Here is a 6,521-nt window from a genome sequence, read left to right as displayed (position 1 = left end):
GCCCCAAAAACGGGCGGGGCCATTTGAAGCACGACTTTAGCCTGATTTGACATTTAGTGGCTGGCAGATCAGACGTGAACACTGATAACTACTGTTGCCGTGATATAATTGATTAGAAAAAAAATCCCTTCCTTTTCCCGTTTGGCAGTGCGTCGCCCATATCGCCCTATTGAACAGGCCGTCCCTGCTTTCTAACCATCATTGACATTGAGATGAAGATGGTCAAACGTGAAAATATAACATACATCGTGATCCTAATGGAATATAACAAAGCAATTCTGTTGTCTTTGCCTGATTTATCTTTACAATGACAGGGGGTGCACCGTTCCTGAAGGTACTGCAATACCAGGTCGATGCGTGGAGTGGACGGAGCAAGCCCCTATTCCATCTCCCTGTTCCAAAAATCAATTTAATATATGGTCCCCATATAGGGGACGTATCAGATATTAAACTGATAAGAACAGATTTTTTTTTTTTTTTTTGGAAAAAATAATTTTTATTTTCATTTCACATTCAAATACAAGTACAAATTCAGTGCATAACGTTGTACATAACATGGATTTACAAAAACAGTACCTTAACCGTATAAAAATAGCAAAACTCCTAAAAAAAAGTGCTGTTCTGAGGAACCTGACCAGCTAAAAGGCCTACATTCAAGAGAAGCATGTAAACAATTGCCTCTAACAATCTCCCAAAGCTGATCTTTCAAAGGAATAAAAACTATTATAGAAATAAAATCATACACATATACCAAAGGGAACTCTGAATAAACCTCAGTGTATATCAAATATTTACAAAGGCTTAGCCTACATTTCAATTTACATGACAGAATACAGTTATACATAGGCCTATATATAGGCTACAAAAAAAAACATTTACAAAGAAGGGTATATCCCTTTCCATCTATGTTTAACAGATGTGATGCCCCACTTATCTATTTCGAATTGTATTTTTTTCCAAATTTCTTGTTTTATAAATTTAACCAATCCCGTCGGTGACCACTTGAGGGTGTCATTGACCGCACCACATCTGGCCTCCCAAAGTTTAGTCTTGATAAGGGACACCAGAGTCACTAATTCTAATAATTGCACCTTTTCCACATTTTTTTAGTTCAAATTTGGCTACCCCTTCATAATCAATGTTTTTTAAATATTAAAATCTATTTTAATTTTCTTCCAAAATATTTGGGCAAAAGAGCATTCCCATAAAACATGGGGAATTGTTTCAATTGCGAAACAGTTGTCCCTGGGACAAAATTTATTCAGGGTCAAATTATGATCATATAATGTTGAACGGACCGGAAGACGTCTGTGTAAAACAAGCCAATTAAAATCTTTCAGTCTGTTGTCTAAACCTTTTAATTGTGCCCGTAGCCAGGTGGAAGGTGATATTGGTAATCGGTCTCTAGGACGACAATTTTCTATTAATTTCACATATAGCAGTCTGTGGTTGATTACATTTTCTTTTACTTTGCAGACTGGGTTTTTCCTTGCCCATTCAACAATTTTCTTAAAATGTAATGGGATAATTTCAGCTTTTGGCTTACTGTTATCCCACTCCACCATAAACCTTAACGGTATGGACAGCCAGAATTTGATTAATATATTACATTTGTGTACAGAAGACGACAAAAGACAACAAAGCGTTTGAGTAGAACAACGCATCTAGTTTGAGAGGAATATGAGGGAAATCCCTTCCACCAGCCTCTATAGGCTGGTACATCCGATCTCTTCGGATGTACTCATATCCCCCCCAAAAGAAATTAAACAGTACACGTATGAACATTTTCTTAGAGACACCGGCATGGGAAACACATATGCAAGGTGGAGTAATGAAGGCAGAATGTCTGCCTTCAGCACTAACACCTTGCCACTAAAAGATAGTCGCCTCACTTTCCACAGTCCCAATCTTTTATTGCGAAAGTAGTTTTTCTTTCCAATTAACCATGTCATCTTTAATTTGATTTCCGAAAGATATCCCGAGCACTACCATTGGTCCTGTGCACACAGTCAAACCACATAACTGATCAGATCTCCATTTCCACTGTCCCATATATTTTATTTCTGTTTTATTCTTGTTAATCCTAGACCCGGAGGCAACAGAGAACTCATCAATGACTTTGATAACCTCTTTCAAGCTCAGGTCGTCTTGTAAATATAAAATGGTGTCGTCTGCGTATTGTGAAATTTTTAGAATATCCCCTCCAGGTAATATAATGCCTTTGATGTTGTAATTTGTCCTAATTGCACATGCGAAAGGTTCAATATATAAAACATACAATAGCGCAGAGAGAGGGTCCCCCTGTCTGACACCTCGTAATTGCTTGATTACATTTCCAATATTCCCATTAATATTTACTCTGCTTCCCACATTACTATAAAGAATTTTACCCATTTCATAAAATTATTTCCAAAACCACATTTTTTTCAGAACTCTAAACAAAAACTCATGGTTTACCATGTCAAAGGCTTTTTCCCTGGTCCAAATTTACAGTAATAGCTGGCAGGTGCCTTTCCTCTAAATATGCTTGAACGTCTCTGTGCAATTGCAAGTTCCAGGTTAACTTTCTCCCTACCACACCACATGTTTGGTCTAAACCAACAACATATGCCATGGCAGAAGACAGACGATTAGTTATGGCTTTACTTAATACTTTATAGTCTACACACAACATTGTTAAAGGTCTCCAATTTGCTAGTGTCTTGGGGTCTCCCTTTTTTGTAAAGTAGCGAGATTACCCCCTCGCACATTGAACCTCCCATATGCTCCAAACCAAAAATAACTCTAAATACTTCCAAAAGATGACATCCAATTAAATCCCAAAAACTATGTAAAACTCTTTAGAGAGCCCATCCACTCCTGGTACTTTGTTATCTTTCATGCTCTTCAGTGCCATATATATTTCATCTAAATTCAATTCCCCTTCTAATTGGTCTCTAATATCTAAAGGTATCTGCACATCCACACATTTTAAAAAAGTAGTCCCCTTCTCATAATTAATTGTTTGCTTTTGGAATAGCTGAGAAAAGTGCTGGGTAGCGACACCAAGCATGCCATCTCCATCCTCAACCGTCTCCCCGTCTTGATTCAATAAAGCCGAAATGGTCCTCCTCTTTCCCCCGTGACTTAATTTGTTTGAAAAAATATGCAGAGCACTTCTCATCATTATCCCATTTATCTTGTTGACTTTTAAACATGAAATCTCGAGCTTTCTTTTCAAAAAAGGCCTGCTGCTTTTTCTGCAGGTTACACAATGTGTCTTTATCTAAACCACCACCATTCAAATTACCTTGGATGTGCAGATCTTCTAGTTCGTTCTGCAACTTATAAAAATCTTTGTATTTATTACGTGCTTTATCTTTACAATAATTCTGAATAAAAATCTTGATTCGTAATTTTGTGCTCTCCCACCAGTCTATGACAGTAGAATAAAAGGATTTCATGGTTACACAGCCCTGGAAAAAATACCTAAATCTAGTCTCAAATGTTTTGTCATGTAAAATACCATTATTAATTTTCCAATATCCTTTTCCAAATTCAATTGTTTTTAATTCTACTGTCACAGACAGGCAACTGTGGTCAGAATAAAAAACCGGAGTGACGCGTGCAGAGGACACACCGAGTCCACGCGGAACAAACACATAATCTATGCGGCTCCTCGCGCCCCTGCTGTTTCCCCAGGTGAAACCGGGATCATTTGCATGCGCCACTCTATAAGTATCAACCAAATTATATTTCTCTATTAGGTTTTTTACAAGATGCCCGCCCAGATTACCCCGGTCATATGATACATTAAAATCTCCCCCCCATAATAACCTGTCTGTTTGTCATAAAAATAGCGTCTAGGTTGTTCAGCATTTCCCTCCTTTCCTTGGGTGTCGATGGTGCATATACATTAATTAACCGAAGACATTTGCCCCTCCAATCAATATCTACTATTAAAACCCTCCCGTGTACTACCGAAAAACTTCCCACTATTTTTAAATCCCTATTTCCACATAGGACACCAACCCCTGTAGAATGCACCCCGCCAACACTCCACCTTGACTCTCCCTGAACCCATTCCCTCGTAAATCTCTCCACATCATTTTGATCTTTTAAATGTACTTCTTGTAAAAAACACACAGAGAAGCAAATGGAAGACAAATGGGAAAAAACAGTCAGCCCTTTTAACGGGGTTCCTAAGCCCTCTAGCGTTTATGCTAGCTATGTTAAAAGGGACGACATGGGGGAAAGGAGGGAAGCAGACAACTATCTAAATATGACATGAATTTCCAGACTCACTTTAAGTACAGTTCCTCGTTAGGAGGCCTGTCTGGGAAACGGTGGTCCCCCAGGGGGAGGACTGTCCACAAAGATAGGGGGTCGGGAAAACAACTTTCCTCCTCAGTCAGTGTGGGTGCTGGAACACCGCTGGGTGCGAGACCGCTGCTGTCGGTAGAGCTCGCGCCTGACAGGGAAAGCAGAGTCTCCTCTGCGCTGCCCGGGTTTCCCGCGCTTTTCTCCTCAGACTCCCGCTTGCAAAACAACTGAAACGATTCCCCCCAGGGCGGACTCCTCCGTCGCCTCCATGCGGATGAGTGGGGAAACAGGGCTCATCTGCTTCCTCTTGACAGAGCTCTTCCTCCTCTCTCCCACCGTGGTCCAGCTCTCCGGAGCGGAGGCGCGGTGGGCTCTCCCGTAGCCTCCTCCATTTGCTTGCTCCAACTCCTGTCTCCCGCTCCGCTCTCCTCATGAGGTGATGATGGCGCCTCACTCCCGCTCTCCTCAGACTCTCGCAGTTCTCTCTCCATCACTAGCTCCTTCACGACCTCCTCAATAGCGCGTAGCTCTATAACTTTTCCCTCATCTGCTCTTTTCCCGCTCACCGCTCTGGCGTAGGAGGGGGGCTGCCTTTGGGCAGTGACGGAACAGGTGCTCCTCTGAGCTGCACAGACTGCAGCGCTTAGGCACGGTGCAATCCCTCATTACATGGCCGAGGGCCCCACAGTTTCTGCACCTTGTCTGGGTGCAGGCATCAGCAAGGTGCCCGTACGTGCTGCACTTCCTGCAAAAACGAGGCTGCCCAGCATACATGAGGTAACCCCTGTCTGCACCGATAGAAAAAGACGCGGGAGGATGGAGGTAGCCATCATGGCCGCTCTCGTCTTCCTTTAGCAGGACGCGAAACTGTCTCTTCCCTGTCCAGATGCCTAGGCGTCCTTAATGTCTCTCACTCCTGGCAAGATGGTCACATACCGGCTGAGGTAGCACACTAGCGTTTCTTCTGTGACCCAGGGGGTTGAACATGTGCACCGTTAGCACCCTCAGATTGTGCCTGCACAGGGACTCAACTTGAAAGCTACTGAGGGCGGGTGCTGTCGAGTTCGCTCGGAAGAGCCCTCTCACCTCCTCCAGCCTGGTGATGGTGTAGAACGACACATCATAAAACTTCTCCGGTGTGTTTTGTTGCAGACAGTGCACATCGTCTGCTGTCAGGCGTAGAGGTCCAAAAAGAACGTCCTTTCCAAAATTAACTCTTTCCATCAACTTTTCTTTTCCAGTTCATTGAAAACGCATGCGTGTTCTTCAGTCCGGCTGCCGACTGTGACGTGGACGATGACGACATCGCTCCACCTTCAGGATCTCCTTGGTACTGCAACTTGATCTTGATCTTAGCCAAAAGGCGAGAAGCGATATCGCAATGCTTTCGGGAGGAAGGTGCCGTTCTCGGACACGATCAAATTCGTTGACGTTTACACAAAACGTAGCTCTGTAAACTGTCCGCCAAATATCAAAGATAATGATTTAAAGAAAATCTTGGCATAGATTGGGAGTTTATATCAACGTTGGGAATAACCACTTTTGACTGTTACAAAGTAACAAATTGGTGGGTTCGGAAGTCACGTGGTCATCTGCCCTCCAATCGGAAATGACAGAAAGCGTTTATAAATTAAATCCAGATTAACAGCTAAATCGGAATAATAATATATGAAATACGGGTGGGGGAATCAATTTAGAGATAATAATATTGACATAACATTTGATCTTATATCACATATCTCTGGTAGCGTTGATGCCACAAGGGAACTGAAGCAATTGTCCACTTGGTGGCGCAAGTGTTCCACCGACCGTCGCGTTTTCCAAGCAGTCCTGTGTGGTCCATCCAACTACATTTGAATGTTGAACCACTTGACTTCAATACATCATCAACGCAAATAATATGAACAATAAAAATAGCCTGTCTTTATTAATAATACCGTATATGTAAGTTACTTAGTTGGTGTCTTGTGAATCAACTGGTATGCCAATAGGGTTTAATATTTCCCCGGTGTTTTACAAATGTTCCATCCCGAGAATAAATCACTCTTCTCCCGGGTAACCCGGTATATCCGCCAAAAGCGGAAGTGTCATTCAAAAGCATTATAACACTTATAAATGTATGGATTTGATTAGAGCTTTGATCAGCATGAAAATACAAACCTGATGCTACCTGAGCCTGATCAGACATATATTAAATGCATTTTATGAGCCCTACATTA

At 42.0% G+C, this 6,521-nt stretch overlaps 1 non-coding gene across 1 annotated transcript; it reads right to left on the bottom strand.

Moving 5' to 3' along the window:
* Positions 1-312: 312 nt before the first annotated feature.
* Positions 313-494, bottom strand: LOC123487340. The gene has a single exon (XR_006659738.1). It is a non-coding gene; the product is annotated as a U2 spliceosomal RNA (small nuclear RNA).
* Positions 495-6,521: the final 6,027 nt, after the last annotated feature.

This window comes from Coregonus clupeaformis, unplaced genomic scaffold (assembly GCF_020615455.1).
Source record: "Coregonus clupeaformis isolate EN_2021a unplaced genomic scaffold, ASM2061545v1 scaf1663, whole genome shotgun sequence".
Lineage (NCBI taxonomy): Eukaryota > Metazoa > Chordata > Actinopteri > Salmoniformes > Salmonidae > Coregonus > Coregonus clupeaformis.
The sequence above is the reverse complement of the archived record's forward strand: the minus strand, read 5'-3'. Positions and strand labels throughout refer to the sequence as shown.